This window comes from Chelonoidis abingdonii, chromosome 3 (assembly GCF_003597395.2).
Source record: "Chelonoidis abingdonii isolate Lonesome George chromosome 3, CheloAbing_2.0, whole genome shotgun sequence".
In the NCBI taxonomy this organism is placed as follows: domain Eukaryota; kingdom Metazoa; phylum Chordata; order Testudines; family Testudinidae; genus Chelonoidis; species Chelonoidis abingdonii.
The window spans coordinates 14,286,228-14,305,847 of NC_133771.1; the positions used below are offsets into that span (position 1 = coordinate 14,286,228).

Consider the following 19,620-nt stretch of genomic DNA (forward strand, 5'->3'; position numbering starts at 1 on the left):
ACCTGGCCAGTGCATCCGAGTTCAGATTGCTGTCCAGAGCGGTCACAATGGTGCACTGTGGGATAGCGCCCAGAGGCCAATACCGTTGAATTGCGGCCACACTAACCCTAATCTGACATGGCAATACTGATTTTAGCGCTACTCCCCTTGTCGGGGAGGAGTACAGAAATCGGTTTTAAGAGCCCTTTACATCGATATAAAGGGCTTCGTTGTGTGGACAGGTGCAGGGTTAATTCAGTTTAACACTGCTAAATTCAGTATAAATGCATAGTATAGACCAGGCCTAAATGTATGCCATCCCCACAGAGACAAAACATCCTCTAGCCTGGGACTGCAGGGCCTGAGTAGGACTTTTCTAGAAATTGCTCCTCCAAGTTGCTGGGGGACAGTAGCTGGGCATAGTAACTGAGAGCAGGCAGACTCTATCTCCTGTGATCGCCGCATGCCCCCTGCAGACATGCCAGCAGTGTGGGGAAGGAGAGTGCAGCCTAACTCATATGCAGAGGTGTGAGGAAAAAGATGCAAGGTGGAGGGTGGGGAGTTTGGAGGGGAGGAGAGAGGGAGGTAAGGATAGGAAGAGCAGAAGTCAGCGGGGAGGTGGGGCAGCATGTAGAGGCAGGAGCAGATGATGTAGGAGGGCTAGGAACAAGGGATGGGGGAGGATGGCAGTGGTGTGGTGGAGGAAATTAGCAGAAGCTGGGGACAGGAGCAGGACCAGAAGGCAAGGGAATGGGACAGGAGCTGGAGAGGGGTGGGGGACGGGCAGGGGCAGGAACAGGTGGGGATAGGCAAGTGGGAGCAGATGGGAGTAAAATAAGACAGAGAGGGCCTATCACCACTAGAGCACATTCCCCCTACAGAACCTGGAACTGATCCCCTTTTTCCCTGAGTCTCAATATTTCTTTGCCATTTCGTCAACTAGCTGAGAAACCCACTGGCAAATTTTCTCCATTCCTTATTAGTGGCAGGCACACACAGAAAATAATAGCCTTCTATTGCTAGCAGTTATTCCATTAGTGTAAGTGGTAGAGGACTGCTGTGAATCTCAAGACCAACCTTGTTGATGACTCTTGTGTATGGAAAGGTGCTCTGTGACTATATTTTTTGTTTTTTCAATTTTTAATTGTTTAAAAAAATCTTAAGAAATTACATTTAAAATAACTATACTGAAAGAACAAAAAGATAGCGAAGTTATACACTGAAAGGTTAGGAAATACCAAAATTAAGGTTGCCTGTGTAACCTTCATTTGGACATCTTGTGCATATATGTTATAAAAACAATGAGGAGTGTGGTAGCACCTGAAAGACTAACAGATTTATTTGGGCACAGAAGTGGAAATAAGAAGGGGAAGAAGTGGGTCATGCATTTTTTTCATTTTAGGATTCTAAAGCACCTTACAACAGTGGAAATAAGAAGGGGAAGAAGCTTATGCCCAAATAGATCTGTTAGCCTTTAAGGTGCCACTGGACTCCTTGCTGTTTTTGTGGCTACAGACTAACACAGACTCTCATATATGTGATGATACAGATCAATATGACCATATACTATTTTTCTACTTTTATTACTATATTAATACTAGTTACCTAGCTAACAGTGGTGTTATGAAGCTTATTTCGTTAGTTTGTGAAGTGCAATTTACAATCCTGTGTTTTAGTATATTTCTGTTTTCTCTTCACCTATCTGCCTGTGATGTAAAATTAGACAAAGTTGTTTGTACTTTTATAAAAGGGAACCCCTAGATCTTGAAATTCCTTCTTTAACTAAGCATTCTTCAAGTCTGCCTTCTAGCCAGCAGAGAGAGAGACTGCATGGCTGATGTCAGAATGACACAGTACCGTGCAGAATATGCACACAAGAACTGCCAGAAGATGAAGATTAAGTACAAATTCAGAAGAATGGATCCTGCTAATATTGCCACAAAAAGATCCCACAATTCCCACATTTTCTCAGGTGTCAGTAAAAGTGTTCCCTAGGCTGCTGACTTTGACCATGGATTTTGAATAAAATGCTCATTGCTATGTATGGAACTGAAGCACCCCATGTTGTTGATTAATAATCACAATATTCATTGATGTAGTAATACTTTGCCCTTCTATAGCAGCTTCCATGCAAAGCTCTCAGAGTCAAGCCCACTGCGGGCAGAACCGTGAATGGGCTCCCATGCACGCACAAGCCTCACTGGCGCAGACATGGTCCGCCTGACATTTGGGCAGTGCTGCACCTGTGCTGGCTGGTGCTCAGCGAGCTGCTCGCTGTCTGCTGGGTGCTCTCTTCTGGCACTGCCAGGGCTTCCACATGCCCGCCCAGTTGGGTTGCCAACTGTCTTATCGCGCAAACCCAAAGACCCTTGCCCTGCTCCCTGCCCCTTCCCTGAGGCCAGGTCCCTGTCCCACCCCTTCTCTGAGGACCGCCCCCCCCTGCTCATTCTATCCTCCTTCCCTCCATCACTCTCTCTCCCTCACCTTCACTCACTTTCACCAGGCTTGGACAGGAGGTTGGGGTGTGGGGTGCAGGAGGGGATGCAGGGTGTGCGTCTGGGAGGGAGTTTGGGTATGGGAGGGGGTGCAGGGTGCAGCCTCTGGGAGGGAATTTGGGTGTGGGGTGCGGACTTTAGGCTGGGGCAGGGGGTTGGGGTGCAGAAGAGGGTCAAGGGGTCGACGTTTACCTCAGGCAGCTCCTGAAAGCGACCAGCACACCCCTCTGGCAGCAGCTCCTAGGTGGGGGTGCCCAAGGGGTCTCTGCGTGCCTCTACCTTCAGGCACCACCCCTGCAGCTCCCATTTGTTGCAGTTCCTGGCCAATCGTAGCTGTGGAGTTGGCGCTCGGGGTTGAGGCAGTGCACAGAGACCCCCCTGCTCCCCCAGGGGCCATAGAGCTGTTCTGGCTGCTTCTGGGAGCAGCGGTGGAGTGAGGGCAGACAGGAAGCCTGCCTTAGCTCTGCTGCGCTGCCAGTGGTGGCGGTCAGAGGCTCCCTGGCCCTTTTAAAAGGCCCAGGTCCCTGGGCAATTGCCCCTTTTGCGCCCCCTCTCCCCCTCCATTGGTGGGCCTGCTCATAGTGATTTGCAAACAGGAAAGTCATTTACCCATTGTCAGACAGGAAGTTCACTAAAAAATCAGAAACAGAAGCCAAATCTTCCAACTCTCAGTTCTTGTCTTAACCACATGACCAACTCTCCTTCTTAGTCATATTAAATTAAGCTCAAAATTGTTATGTAATGACAAATTGGGTCAGTAAGTAATGACAAAAAAGAAGACACGAGAATCTGCTGAAGATGTTGCTGCTATCCATAGCTGTTGCTTGCTATAACACTAAGCATCTTCCTGCAAACAACACAAATCCACATCAGTGGGTTTTGGTGTCATAAAGCACTCAGTGTACATCTTGTCTTCCCTGTGGACTGGGGCTCTAGTGAGGTTTGGAAGAAGAAGAAAAGATCAGGGGCAGAGTGAAAAGAGAACCCCATACCAATAAGATTTAAAATGTGAAAAAGTAGCTTAATCAAGAAGTGTAGTGTGTTTAGTGTAAAGTTCAAATGAGTACTGTCTGAGGATTTCTTAAAGGGTTTCAGTCTTTGTCACTCAAAAAGCCCAGTGATGTGCTCTTGAAAATATTAGATTTAGGAAGACTCCCTCCCCCTGCTTCAATTTTTCCATTTTACTTTAAGTAGAGCAAGTCATGATTTAATTAACAACTCATACAAACTATTTTTATACTATTCAAGTTACTGACTGTTTGAATTAGCACTCGGGACTTCCTAGATCATAGTCTCTCTTGTTGTTCATACTGATCAAAATAACAGCTCTCTAACTCAGCATAGCCTAAAATTGGCTCAAGTTTCTGTTATTTAGGCTAACTTTCTTTAAAAAAAAAAAAGTCACTGGTTAGGATGCCTCAGTTTTTGCCCAACGTAAGTTGCTTTGGGTCTGATTTTTCAGAAAGTACGCAGCATCCAAAACTCAAGTGGAAGTTGATGGATGTTTGTCCAACCTGTTCTTAAAAACTTCCATTGACTGGGATTCCACAACCTCCCCTGGAAGTCTATTATACTACTGAACTACCCTTGTAGTTAGAAAGTTTTTCCTAATATCTAACCTAAATCTCCCTTGCTGCAGATTAAGCTGTTCCTCCTCCTCCTACCTGCAGTGGACATGGAGAACAACTGATCACTGTCTTCTTTATAACAGCCCTTAATGTATTTTCAAGATTTATCAGATTCCACACACCCTCACCCCATCTTCTTTTCTCAAGACTAAACATGCCTAGTTGTTTTTTTTAACCTTTCCTCATAGGTCAGGTTTTATAAATCTTTTATCACGTTTTGTAGCACTTTTCTGGACTCTCTTCAATTTGTTCACATCTTTCTTAAGTGTGGTGCTCAGAACTGGACATAGTACTCTAGCTGAGGTCTTACCAGTGCCGAATAAAGTGACGGGATATTACCTCCCATATCTTACAAACGACACTCCTGTTAATACACTCCAGAATGATATTAGCCTTGTTTATAACTGCATCATATTGTTGACTCATATTCAATTAGAAATCCACTATATACTCCAGATCCCTTTCAGTGGTACTACCACTTACCTAGCGATTGCCCACTTTGTAGCTGTGCATTTGATTTTTCCTTCCTCAGGGCAAAGTACTAATACTTATCTTTATTGAATTTCGTCTTGTTGATTTCAGACTAATTCTCCAATTTGTCAGTTTGTTTTGAATTTAGCTCCTGTCCTCTAAAGTGCTTGCAACCCTTCCCAGTTTGATGTCATCTTCAGATTTTATAAGCATACTCTCCACTCCACTATCCCATCATTAATGAAAATATTGAATAGTACTGGACCCAAGACTGGCTTCTGCAGGACCCCATTAGATACAGCTACCCAGTTTGAGAGTAAACCACTGATAAATTACTCCTCTGATTATGATCTTTCAACCATTTGTCCACCCCACCTTATAGTAATCCCATGCCTTGCTAGGGAATGGTACATTATCTTTCCTAGACTCAGGATGATGGGCTGGAGCTATGCTGTCAACGTTTGCAAAAGAGAAGTCCTTGATCTACCTGGAGTGTGTGGATTGGCAGTGCACACTGCAGTTCATAGTGGTACAACTTGAAGAGCATGGGGGACAGTATTCCCTCTGTGTTATTTTATATCTATATTGCAACAACAGAGACTCCAATCAGGATTGGGCCCCATTGTGCTAGGTGCTGTACAAATACAGAGGAAGACATGATTTCTGTCCTAGAGATGCCATGAATGTGCACTCCAAATAGCCAGGTGTTTTAAAACAGTGTAGCCGTACCCTTTGAGACCTGGAAAATTTGCATCAGAATCAGGCTGTTTAAGGCATTGCTTTTAGTTGCCTCTCTGGTCAGAGGTTTACAGCAATGTTGCAAAATATTCACCCTTAGCCGAACACTTATTAAATATTGGCAAAAAGAGGAGGGATAGGAAAGAGAAAAAGCTCAGGTGGGGAAAGGAACAGACACAAAGTGGGGAGATGGGTGACAGCAGGAACCAAAGTCTGGAGCGGTGGAGGTGGCGATGTCCTCTGGATCCCTCTCTTTAGTCAGGACAATGAAGGCCTAGTTGTATTATGGTGCGTCCCAGGAGATGGGAGCAGGAGCCATGAGGGTGAATCTCACCCCTTCCTGTCTACTGTCTAGTTGTTTAGTTTTCACTTCTAAAATCTCCCTGCTCCCCTCCCTCCTACCCTGCTTTTTAAGGGCCTCAGAAAGTAGCAATAGGCATTGCTCATCCCCTGGTTATTGTTCTCCAATTATGCCTAATTTTGGACACACCGATTTTGGTCCATTGATTTGTGGTCTTGTTTAATGAACATGATCTTAACTCAGTCCTTGAATTATATCAGTAGGCCTCTTTGGGTCAATTCAGTCCGTCTCTCTTCCATATTTCTTCCACCAGCATCCCTCGTTATGGGTTACTGTAACATTTTACAAACTCTCATTCACTTTTTAAAAACTGAGCTTATAATTGCGGTAGGCCTAGCAGGCCTAGATTATTACCACAGTCCCTGACATAGCTGTTATAGTGTAGATGTGGCCTTAGTCTCTTCAGCACAGTAGAGACAACACCCTGTTATATTAATCACCTACAGGAGGTTGCAAAGATTGTTTTGACAGTTAATAAATGGACAATTATAGTTAAAACATTAACAATTCTGAAACTACTAGGAACTGGCTCCACAGGCACCATGGTTGCCGACACTGTATTCATGTAACCTATTCCTTATCCTGTGTGTAGGTTAGGATCTCCAGCAATCCATGGGTGAAAATGGTGACAAGAAGAGAAGCAGGGCCCAATGAGGAGTTCTCACTACCTCAAAAAAGAGATCACACATAGCCCATGTTATGCAGGTAAGCACTCATCCCAACATGTAGCTCTGGATTGAGATCAGAGACCCTTCTCTCAGAAGGGGTTTCTGGGCCACTAATCCAGTGCAGGACTACGTTCAAGTTGCCCAAAAGCAATTTTTACCAGTTTATGAGGTGAAGTCTGAGGGGGAAAACTCATGAATGCCTGCAGGCCTCCTTTTCACAGACAGGTGAGGAAGCTGGGAAAAAGGCAGGGAGGTCTAGTCCCTTCCCTGTGGGTAAATCTATTAGCTTGTTCCTTCACCAGAGATCACATTCATACAGTGAACCTGTGGCATATTCTTACCCATAGTGTATGATGGCTGTCTTGTTTGCAATTTAAATATTTGCCTTTGCTGTCATAATTACGATTAACAGGTTTTAAACTCATGCTCTCTGTGGCAGGGCAGGGGTGAAACCCCTGCTAAAATGCTGGCTAAGCCCTGCTTTTGGGCAGAGAGGCCAGGGGCAGAGGTGCAAAGCAGCCAACAGGAAGCCCAGCTGCAGGCCCTAGCAAGGGCTGGCTCACTGCAATAGAATGAGCTAAGCAGCGACAGCTGGGCTGAAGGCTGGGAGAGCTACAAAAGTCGTGAACAAAACTCAGTTAAGAAGCTAGCCCAGGAGGGGACAGGGACACTACAACTCTCTCTCTCCTCACCACAGGATGGGTGCCTCAAGGGCCAAGAGCCCCTGGAATGGGTTGGAAAGGGGACAACTGTTGGGGGATAAAGGGGACTGCAAGGTGGCACAGTAAAATACAGCACAGGGCTGCAACTTCAAAAGAAAAAAAAGGACTCTTATTTTATCAGCACAGGGCGAGAGGGCAGAAACCTGTGCAGACCCTATGTCACTCTCCAAACCAAATATTGGTGCTGTGAATACAAAGTACTTTAGTCACAATACAGCAAGCAATCTATTTTCTTTAATGCTTGCAGCAAAAAAAAAAAAAAAAAGCCCCTTTTATTTCATTCATGAAATTTTCATGAGCTTTATTTGAAAAGCTTTCATACTCTAAAAGGTACATCAATATTATACCAAGTTCAATGCCACAGATGGGAAGATACAGGACAATTTACAAAGGTGCAGTAGATGGGGTGAGGTGTCAGCTTAAACACATGGTAAAAGTGAGGAGGATAACAGTGGTACAGTGCAAAGCCCAAGTAGCCTAACAGAAACTCCCTTCTGCAGCACAATGGCACAGCCCTGCTCCCAGTTAAGGAAATGCTAAAACTTCTCTTCATTCCAATGTGAGAAGGCCCTAAATGGAGCTTAAATTCAGAAGCGTCCTACAGATTATCCTTCCCAGATAGTGATAGAGACTGGGAATGTTGAGGTCATGGCTCTGCCTTTGAAGGATCATTATTCAGCACTTGTCTGGGTTTGCTCTTTATGTAGAGGATGCTATCACAAAATGGAGACTGCTCTCCTGGAATACAATAGGACTACTTGTGAATACGTCCTGCAGGTTCAGGGCCATGATGGACAAAAAGGTGGCTGGAGGGAGGAGGATAGATGGGTGATGAACTCCAAAAGCAGACCTCTGCAATCAGTCTTCAACTCTATGTGCTTAACATAATTAACAATATTTCCACACAAATTAAAACCAGGTAGTTACCAAAATCTCCATACATCATCATTTAACAATTTAAGTGACCTGCCACAAAACAAGTCCATTATTTATTTATTATTTGTAATAGTAGCACCTGGTGGTCCCAGCTGGCACAGGGGCCTCATTGGTAGTAGGCACTGTATAGACATGAGGGACAGTCCAGCTCCCAGAAAGCTTACACTTTAAACAGACAAGACCGACAAAGGGTGGGAAGAGACACAGAGGCACAAAGAGGTGAAGTGACTTGCCTACAGTCACAGAGCAGGTAAGTGGCAGATCTGGGAACAGATTGCAGGAATCCTGAGTCCCAGTCCAGTGCTGTATCATCGAGCATGCTACAGACAATCAAATGAGTAATTCCAAGTCAAATGCTTTATTACCCTATGTGACGGGATCCCTGGGGTACAACCTGGAACTGAGATATCGGTGTGCCCCCTTAACTCTCCAGCCTGGGCTGTCTCTCACAATGCTTTGCTAGTGACAAACAGCAAACCCCTTCAGGTGCTGTTATCACTCAGCACAACAGCATGTGGAGCCCCACACCCAGCTAGATTGCATGAATGCTCCCAAAGCCATTCACGAATCACATAGAGAAAGGCACCAGCAAATCTCCCAACCCTCAGCTTTGCACCCCTAGAATATACCATCCCGCCCTGGTAAGAAGCCTAACCAGTGTAAATTCATTACTCAGCCCACTCCCTCCCCACCCCTGATGTGGAGAGGACACACATTAGCCTTTGTAAACTAAGCTGAGATTTCCCAAGCACTTCAACCAAAATACACTGTTTTAGGTAAAATATAAAACAGATTTATTAACTGATTAAAAAGATTGATTTTAAGTGATAGGCACAAAAGTTCAGATAGTTATCATAGAAAATAAAAGATAAGCGCACAGTCTAAATCTTAAACCTTATTAGACTAGGCAGAATATGGATCAAGCAGTTTTCTCATTCCACTAGCTGTTACAGTTCTTAATACACAGGCTTCCCATTTAAGCCCGGGACCAGTCTCCTCAGTTCAAGTCTGTGCCACTGCACTGTTGTAAGGTGCGTAGTGTAGCTGCTCTTTGTCACCAGGAGAGAGCCCTCCCTGTGACAAAATAAAACCACCCTGAATGAGGAATGGTAGCTTCATCGCTGGGAGAGCGTCTCCTGCTGACGAAGTGCTGTTCACACTAGTGCTTTTTGTCATTCAAACTTTCGTCGTTCAGGGCTGTGGTTTTTTTCACACCCCTGAGCAACAGAAGTTTGAACGATGAAAGTGCAGTGTAGACACAGCCTTGCTCTTCCCAGCGTTCTTGTTGCTTCCAGTGTAGGTGGGGAAGGAGAAAGGCAAAAGCATGATGCCACTGTCACCCATTATATGTCCTCAGTCCATGTGCCTGGAAAACACTAGGCCAGACCCAGACATGTCCTGGTGGGCTTTGCTGAGTCACAGAGTTGAGCAACCCCCACCCATTGTGCGATGCTTAAGCAACCCTCTTACAGTATTGTAAATCCCTTGTTTACAACTCCCCTGCTGATTAATTGTCACTTAACACCCTCCAGGGCAGGGATCACTACCCTTGTTGTTACTCGGGGACTAGAAGTAGAGACTCTCAAACTTAAAACATATTTCAGTAACAACCATACAGCAAAATTTCATAACTTCATACACACTAACGAGATACATATTTTGATAGAACAATGGGTTTCAGCAGATCATGACTTTTCTTATGATATCTTACATGGCATGCTTTGTATGAAATATATCATAATTATATGATTGGGGTGAATATGGGGGTTCCAGGGTGCTGCTTTGAGGTACAGGATGCCACACCTACACACCACCTTTCCCAGATAGCTGGCTTATCAAGCCTCACTTTAATGGGTCAAGGCACACTCAAAAGTTGAGGACCCCTCAGAGTATGCCCTGACCGCAACCTTTAAAACCTGTGATCCACAACAGCAACAGCAGGACACAAGCTGGCAGGCAGTGGGTTGGTTAACCAGGTCTCTCAGGGTTTTTTAAATTCAAATCAATTCTTTGAAATTCACCTGGACAACCAATGTAGATGACAGACCATTGATGTAATGTAGGGAGTTGCATTCTGCACAAGCGTCAGTTTCTGTCTGGTCTCAGCGTATATCCTGACATGGAGTATATCACAGCAGTCCAGCTACAAATATGTGATCCAGTAAAGTAGCCAATGTTCTAATATAGTAGGTTTTTTACTGAAACACCCTGCATCCTCTATTAAATGTAAAGTGTACATTTAGCAAGTTGTATGTATATTGTGTTTGTACTGCTCATCTTAACCCAGGTTCACAAACTCCCTCTTAAGACAAGGAACTTCCATCCACATGAATAGGTAAGTTTATAAAGTCTTTCATACAGGATACGTCTTCCATCACTAACAGTAATGCCTTACTAATTCACACCAACAGATGAGCGGCCCCTTGTGAATTAGGGAATAAGTTTCAGTCAATGCATGAAATGAAACATGGTTCTCTTGAGTAGCTAGCCAGGCAATTTGATGCACAATTACCCGGACCCAGAGACAGTATCTGAATCATTGCTTCCTGTTTACCATTCCGGAAGTAGACCACATCCTATTCACTCGTCTGTTTGAACAAATATAGAAGCTGGATTGAAATTTGGGCCAAATTGTTGTTAAAGATTTCACTGTTAGGGAGGAGATTTAAATCTTTTGCTGGACTGTGATTGGTTTAAGCACCAGCTATAGAGATTGTGAAGTTTGTAACCTGTACAACCTGAATTGCTCTAGATACTTATTTTTTCTACGTCAACTCCATAAACAAATTTTGTGTTCTTGTTGAAAACACCCTAGGAAAAGAAATGCAGAAAACAATATTAATGCAGTGTCAGTATTGCAAAAAGGACTTGATCCTGCTCCCATTCAATTCAGGGATTTTGCCAGATCTCAGTGAATGAAGGATGAGGCCTAAAATCACCAGGAAAAAATAAACAAATGCCCTCTGAATTCTGCATTCAGAGCAACATTTGTATGGTGTGCAGCAACTGAAGTATAGGGCAATGCAATGAATGACAAGGAGAAAACAAAATACTGAATAACTGCTCATTCAGTAAACACTGTCCAGTCTGTGCCCTGAAGAAATCAGAAGGCTTGTAGAAAAAATAGTCCAAGACGATGTAATTAAATACTATCATAATGCATATGCATGAATAAACTTAATTCTGGAATTACCAACTTTTCAGTACTTGGCACTGCAACCTTAATGATCTTTTAACAGTGGGGTTTTTTGGGGTGGGGGTTGTACGTGATGTCCTAGATTTTTAAAAAAAGAAAATTGAAAATACCAGAAATTCTATCATGTGGAACCACATGGTTCATCAGCAGGGTTAGAACTTTAGATTCACGGCATAAATCTCTGCCACTTGAGTGAACACACTAACTGATAGCAGTGGGCTGTAATCCTGTGTGGGCCAGCCACTAGAAGGTAAGACGAGACATCAGCTGTGAAACCCATTGGCAAAGCAATCTGCTGCCAGCAAAGGAATGTTGAGATTCAGGAATCCAGATGTTCCAGATTTTCAGAGGGCCATGTTTAATTCTAGTGGATACAGACCCTTCTGCCCTTGGCAACTCTAGACTGTCCTTGTCCCAGTATGTTTCCACCTCCTATCTCTTCTTGGCTCAATGCCTGTCTCAATCCCCCTGACTTTGGCTCCATGTCCTAGTTCCAGTCCCCATTTATTTCTTTTGGCTGTATGTCCAAATATCCACCCTTATCTTGGGCCTTGTCTACACTACACGATTTTGTTGTCCCTAGCCTCTGTTTGCCAGAAACTGAGAATGGGCAACAAGGAATGGATCACTTGATGGTTACCTGTTCTGTTCATTCCCTGTAGGGCACCTGACGTTTAGCCACTGTCAGAAGACAGGATACTGGGCTAGATGGACCTTTGGTCTGACCCAGTATGGCCATTCTTATGTTCTTATTTAATATGCCAAATCACTGTATCTGCCTGTAAGGTCATCAACAGGAGGCACCACTTTGAATCAAAGCACAGTAACTTCAACGCATTGCAGCCTGTTCTCCTGGCAGCATTGCAAGATATGACAAAATTGAAAATTTGAAGTCTTTGTATCATACTTCAAATGTCATTCTCACAATAACAGCGACTGTCCAGAAAAAAGTGACAGCTGCTTCTCTTCAGAAAATGTGGGCACTAGCAAAAAAGAAAAAGCCTTTCCTGGATGAAGAGCTTGTGAAGTAGTGCACACTCGAAATGCTGGACAAGCTTTTTGTCAGAGGAAAACAAAGATAAGATTGTGAAGCAAGTTCCCCTGTCTGATTCCACGGCAGTGTGAAAATTGCAGGTAATTTAAGAGGATTGTCTGTCTGCACTGTCTCCAGAGGTGTGCGATTAATACTTGGCTTAAAAAAAAGTGTTAATTGCATTGCGATAACTGCAATTAATTGACAGCCTAATATAAAGCCAGAGACTTGTATTGCTAATTTCACAAGACCAAAGACTATGGCACACAGTGCAAGCAGCTTCACAGGAAATACTGCAGTCCCTGTAATGTACCAAGCAATCAACAATGCAAATCACTTATCACTGTCTGTCTACCATTTATTAGCTTTCTCATTTCCAGTGCAGTGAGGCGGGTAGCAGGATCAAGTGAGGCATGGTGGAGTTGGCAGGACTGCTTTTCTGGGCCTATCTGGGACCTGACCAGGGAGCAGCTGAGCTGAACCATCCAGCAGGGTGGGTGCAGAGCTCCACTCCACAGAATAAGAGTAGGGGTGCTGCATGATTCTCAGGTTTTGACCAGCTGTTTAAAGAGCATCCATAAAAAATATTCTGACTCTTTCTGCAACTAATCACATCCATATTAGACAGGTATCAGAGGGGTAGCCGTGTTAGTCTGGATCTGTAAAGCAGCAAAGAGTTCTGTGGCACCTTTTAGACTAACAGAAGTTTTGGAGCATGAACTTCTGTGGGTGAATACTCACTTCGCTGGATGCATGTAGTGGAAATTTCCAGGGGCAGGTATATATATGCAAGCAAGAAGCAGGCTGAAGATAATGAGGTTAGTTCAATCAGGGAGGATGGGCCCTCTTCTAACAGTTGAGATGTGAAAACCAAGGGAGGAGAAACTATTTTTGTAGTTGACAAGCCATTCACAGTCTTTGTTTAATCCTGAGCTGATGGTGTCAAATTTGCAGATGAACTGAAGCTCAGCAGTTTCTCTTTGAAGTCTGGTCCTGAAGTTTTTTTGCTGCAGGATGGCCACCTTAAGGTCTGCTATAGTGTGGCCAGGGAGGTTGAAGTGCTCTCCTACAGGTTTTTGTATATTGCCATTCCTAATATCTGATTTGTGTCCATTTATCCTTTTCCGTAGAGACTGTCCAGTTTGGCCGATGTACATAGCAGAGGGGCATTGCTGGCATATGATGGCGTATATTACATTGGTGGACGTGCAGGTGAATGAACCGGTGATGGTGTGGCTGATCTGGTTAGGTCCTGTGATGGTGTCGCTGGTGTAGATATGTGGGCAGAGTTGGCATCGAGGTTTGTTGCATGGATTGGTTCCTGAGCTAGAGTTACTATGGTACGGTGTGCAGTTGCTGGTGAGAATACGTTTCAGGTTGGCAGGTTGTCTGTGGGCAAGGATTGGCCTGCCACCCAAGACCTGTGAAAGTGTGGGATCATTGTCCAGGATGGGTTGTAGATCCCTGATGATGCGTTGGAGGGGTTTTAGCTGGGGGCTGTATGTGATGGCCAGTGGAGTCCTGTTGGTTTCTTTCTTGGGTTTGTCTTGCAGTAGGAGGCTTCTGGGTACACGTCTGGCTCTGTTGATCTGTTTCCTTATTTCCTCGTGCGGGTATTGTAGTTTTGAGAATGCTTGGTGGAGATTTTGTAGGTGTTGGTCTCTGTCTGAGGGGTTAGAGCAGATGCGGTTGTACCTCAGTGCTTGGCTGTAGACAATGGATCGTGTGATGTGCCCGGGATGGAAGCTGGAGGCATGAAGGTAGGCATAGCGGTCGGTAGGTTTTCGATATAGGGTGGTGTTAATGTGACCATCACTTATTTGCACCATGGTGTCTAGAAAGTGGACCTCCCGTGTAGATTGGTCCAGGCTGAGGTTGATGGTGGGGTGGAAGTTGTTGAAATCGTGGTGGAATTTTTCTAGAGTCTCCTTCCCATGGGTCCAGATGATGAAGATGTCATCAATGTAGCGTAGGTAGAGAAGGGGCGTGAGTGGACGAGAGCTGAGGAAGCGTTGTTCCAGGTCAGCCATAAAAATATTGGCGTATTGTGGGGCCATGCGGGTGCCCATAGCAGTGCCACTGATCTGGAGGTATATATTGTCATCAAACTTGAAATAGTTGTGTGTGAGTATAAAGGCACAGAGCTCAGCAGCCAGTTGTGCTGTGGCATCATCAGGGATACTGTTCCTAACAGCTTGTATTCCATCTGTGTGTGGGATGTTTGTGTAGAGAGCCTCTACATCCATGGTGGCTAGAATGGGGTTTTCTGGAAGGTCACCAATGCATTGTAGTTTCCTCAGGAAATCAGTGGTGTCACGGAGATAGCTGGGAGTGCTGGTGGCATAGGGTCTGAGTAGAGAGTCCACATTTTCAGACAGTCCTTCAGTGAGAGTGCCAATGCCCGAGATGATGGGGTGTCCAGGATTTCCGGGTTTGAAATTAGACAGAAACAGAAGCCCTTTATCCAAACTCAGTCCTGTTTCTTGTTTGATTCTTTTAATGGAATATCTCCTCGGTGCCTTAGAACATCCAGAGCGATACAGAAGGGAGCTACCTACAAAACCAGGGATGCACATGCCAAGCACTTTGCAGCTGACAGCAAAAGTTAGTAGGTTCTGAACACTGCTGACAGATGAGGTGTTCAATTCAGTGCAGGGCCTGGTTTCTGGAAAAGGGTATCACTGAGATCGTTGTGTTATAAATACAAATAGATACACATAACCAAGGATTTCAACTGCATTCTGTAGAGGCTTCCTCTGAAGTCCAAAGTTTTCCAGATGGAAATAGACCCAAAGATTTAAAGGTGTTAACATGACGCTGTCACTGTCTGACATTAAACAGGATTTGGGATTTGGGTATACAGAGATGTTGGTTTGTTATTTGCATGGCAAACACACTAAAACTCATGCCACAATCATTTAGGAATGTATTATCTAAAATATGGGGGTGGGAGAGCTAAAACAAGTTATAAAGCTGTTTAAAATTGATAACGCTTTTTACAATTGGAATTAAAAGATGATATGAGACAAACTTAACTAACAGCCATCAAAGTCCCTTTTGAAGAAAGGATATCAGTTCGAGTCCCTTATTTAGTTGGACAAGCCTTCTTAGTGAGGAGGAAAGGATTCATTTCTGAGATGTGAAGGATGGTTACTTTTCCTGCTTTTGATAAACAGATTGATACGAGGGGGTGAAGAGACAGGTTAGTAAGGGTAGCCGAAAAAAGGCTTTTGTTGATGTTCTTGAGATTGTGGGCAGCAGGTCAGACACAGATAGATATTCTGCTATCATGGCTAACCTGCTCTGGGCTCTGGGTCTGCGACATCATCTGATTGCCCTGGTCCCTCTCCTGTACCAGTCTTTCTCAGGCTGGGCAGAACTGGGGAGAGCTGATGGGCTTCCTTGTCTCATTGTGCTGATACTGTGTGATATAGCTGACCCCAGGATCAGATTGGACAGAAAGCTGAGAGAAAGAGAAGGGAAAATAGTGGGGCAGAAAGGACTACACAAGGGAAATGGAGACAAAGCAGGATCTCATGTGTCCCCAGCTGGAGTCTCTGCTGGTGTGTCAAGGTCTGGATTTCACGATGATGCTGTGACCTTTGGGATCCCCAAGCAAAGGATGAAGTTGCTGGACAGAGGCACAGGCCTGAAAGCCTTCACCCTCTTCCAGGAATTCCTGCCCTCAATTCATCAGTCCTGCCCCCACACCCCCAATCTCTTTTTACAGGCCTCAACAGAGAGGTGATGGGTGGAATAATCCATCTTTTCATTATTTTTTTCGCCTATTAGGCCAAATTTCTGACATGCCAATTCTGATTCACTGATTTCCAGTTCCATACTTTTCTTATTTATAAAGCATGATTTTGAATACATTCCTTGAGTTATGTTGGTAAAAGCCCTTTTGTTGAGACTAAGTCACTCTAGTTTTTCACTTTTACTGATTATTGTAAACAACTTTATATAACAGTCTGAGTTGGACGTTTGTGACTTTTCCCCCATCGACATTTTCTGATATTTGTTATTACAGATGTTACAAACTTCCATCCACTTTCCCCCAGTTAGGCTCAGAGTTAGGATCACAACTGACGTAGGCCCTCTAGGTGCCAATTATTACAACAGTACCCATGTGATATTTGTGAAGTTATTATGAACATTTTAATTTCATTTATCACATTTAGTTGTCATAAAACTGATGAGTAGAAAATGTACTTAAGTAGAGTTTAAAACAATGGATTGTGTACTTTTCTGAAGGGAGAAGGGCTTCATTTATAATTTGAGTAAAAAATATAATTGACACGATTTGAGCACAGCTGCTTATTTTTCCCGAATGGTTTGTTTAGTCTCCTGTTGGCTGCAATACTCTAATCTAATTTTAGTTGTTGGATTCAGTGTGAGGGTGCTGGGTGGCTTTGCTGGACTGTGACATCACAGAGGTCATAGGAGATGATCCAGTCGTCCCTTCTGGCCTTAAACTCTGTTTGCTTTTTCATAGCATGACATCTCTCTCTCTCCTGGCCATAGGTATAATTCTTTTTATATTGATTGAATCTATCACACTATTTATTTTCCTTTTCAGGCCTTCATCCCATACCACGTCCACCTTCTGTTTCTTTAGCAACAGTAGTTGACCCAGAAACATCACGAGGTGTGGCTGACAGACACGATCAATCCCAGATCAGGGCAGGAAAACTTGTGCTGGATCTGTGATAACTAAAGGATTACATTCTGAATGGTTCCATGAAGATGATCTTACAGTTAAAGCAAATTCAGGGTTTTACTACCAGGAGACTTGATTCAGGATAACTGGGTCCTATTTCTGCCTCCTGTAGACCTCCTCTGAGACCTTGGGCAAGTCACAATCTTTCTCTACGATAGTTTCCTCTTAGGTAAAATGGGAAGAGTATCAGTGATCTCCAAGTATTATCATTATTAATTATTATTATAGCTTTCTTCCTGAACACAGAAATCATATGAAAAACAGTTCTAAAACTATTCTCAGTGGTAGCTCAATGGCAGCGGCTCAAAGATGAAGCACTGTAATTCAACCAGGCCAAATATGTAATTAGACACATCGGATGGCACTAAATTCCTATCAGTCAGTTTCTGCGTCTTGCTACTTTCAGTGGAAGATACCAAATGCTGTTTATATCTAGAGGCCGCTTCCTAAATCTCTTCCAGTTTGCAACTTCCTTCCAATTCTTAAGAACCAAAACATTCTGGAATAGTAATACCTATAAAAGTCATCTTGATTTTTTTTTTAAAGCGGAAATCAAAAGCTGAAGATATCTGTAAAATACATGAAGCAGGTAGTGATATTTCCAGATCAAGTCACAGGTGTACTGATTTCACCCCCAACTGAAGGACCTAATTATTTTTTAAGGCTTGTTGCATCTGCAGCCATATTGAATTTTCATTTTTCAGAAGAGAAATGTACTTTCTGTGAATCTGAACATTTTGATGTGATTTCTATTTAAAATAAATTGTAGGAAATGTCAAGTCTTGTTACTTTTAGAATCCAACAGCCCCAGCAACACAGCTACCTGGCTATTTCTGCATGCAAATACCCATTTGTAGGCATAATCACAGGAATAGTCAGATCTGGCTTTAGGTCAATTTCCCCAATTTCCCAGAATTGGGCCCCGCACCTAAGAAGGTCCCGTGCCTTAGGCGTCTTTTTAATTTTTTTATTTTAATTTTTTTTACTCACCTGGCGGCAGTGGGCAAGGGGGAAGTATTCAAATAGGGCCCTGCCATTCATAAAGCTGGCCCTGGGAATAGTGCATGCAAATTAGGCCTACTCTTGCACTTGATTTTTGAAAACCAGACCCTAAGAGCTCCAGTAACTACTTCCCAAGAGTCCAAGGCTGCAGCTCATTTGTATATGAATTTACAAATATTTCATCAATGCCGGTAACTAACATTTGCTTATACTTTCCAGATCAATATATAAAAATTGCTTATGGCTGAGACTACCACCAAAACAAGCAAAAAATCCCCAAGGCATTCACAGATGTGCTAGACATAGCTCACTTAAGTTCTAGCTGCTTAGAATCCTAAATCATGTAATAATTATTCTGTTGGTCAACATCAGGTCTGCATATCTTACTTATATGGAGAAACAAGAGTTGAACACATTTTGGGCAACACTGTGCAAAATGATGGGAATAGTACTGGTTCACCAAAATAGTGAAGAAAAAGGCTTCCCTTTCCCCGGTCCTCCTATTCCCCACTGTGTCCAATCTCCTCCAGTGTCCTGCCCCATCTGCTCATTTTCCTAGCCTTCTATCTGCTCCCTGTGTCCTAGCCCCTCCCACCAATTTGTCCCCAACTGTGTCCTGAGCCCCACCCCATCTGTCCTGTGTCCTGATCTCCCCCAGGGTTGCCGGCGTACATGCCCACTCCATTGAGATGCCAGTCTCTCTGTATCAGTGGGGTAGCCATGTTAGTCTGTATCCACAAAAACAACGAGTACAGTGGCAGCTTAAAGACTAACAGATTTATTTGGGCATAAGCTTTTGTGGGTAAAAAGTGGGTTTTCTACCTACAAAAGCTTATGCCCAAATAAATCTATTAGTCTTTAAGGTGCCACCGGTCCCTCTGTGTTTTCTCTCCCTCTCCCCCCGCCAGGCTGGGAAGTCACCTACCCTATTGCAACTGCTCCTACATCTGAGTGCCCTTTAGATCATCACGCAGAGGGGTTTGCTCAGGATTGGGGGTAGAATTCAGCTGGGAGAGCATATATAGCCCGCGGCTCGTGCCTTGAGCATGTGTCAGCACCTTCTTCAAAAGATTCCTAATGCAGGGGTGGGCAAGGCTGCTAGCTCCTTGGGGCAGTGACCCCAACAGGGGGGGTCCTTCCAGGAAAGTCTGTTTATGGAGACGCTTGCTACTATATTTGCTGCTGTGTCACCCCAAAAGGGGAAACTTGCATGGAAGGGGCCCACGGCGTCACCTTTGAAATGTGGTGGTGTTTTAAAGGAGTCACTTAGGTTCCATAAACCCTTTTACCAGATCCTGCGTGGGGAGGGCGCTCTTACCCATCCAAGCAGGGCTGTAGCCAGGTTTATCACCCAACTCGGAGCCAGCCCGCGTGGACCAGACTGTCCCTTGTGCCCTTATTTTTCACGTTTTCTCCTACTTGGGGGGTGCCTGGCCCGCCAGATCCCCGAGTGCAGGGGGCGCTGCCCCTTGCAGCCCCGCGGTGGGCTTTGCCCCTGGGCTGGCCCCCACGTTGAGCCCCAGTTAGAGCGCGCACGGCGCACCGCCCAGGCTGGTGTAGGGCAGCAGGGCCCTGCCCCTTCCGCGCACAGGACCCCTAGCCCGCGACCTCCCCCGCGCCTGCGCCAGCGAACCTCCCCCAGGCAAGGGGCAGGCTGAGGCGTCGCTCCGA

General features: G+C 44.4%; 1 long non-coding RNA gene across 1 annotated transcript in view; it reads left to right on the forward strand.

Annotated features, from left to right (window-relative positions):
* The window catches only part of LOC116837562 (uncharacterized), a 19,338-nt gene extending 7,938 nt beyond the window's left edge, over window positions 1-11,400 (forward strand). The window contains exon 3 of the long non-coding RNA XR_012655473.1: window positions 6,265-11,400. This is a non-coding gene — a long non-coding RNA (uncharacterized LOC116837562). The remainder of the gene's footprint in view (window positions 1-6,264) is intronic.
* Window positions 11,401-19,620: the final 8,220 nt, after the last annotated feature.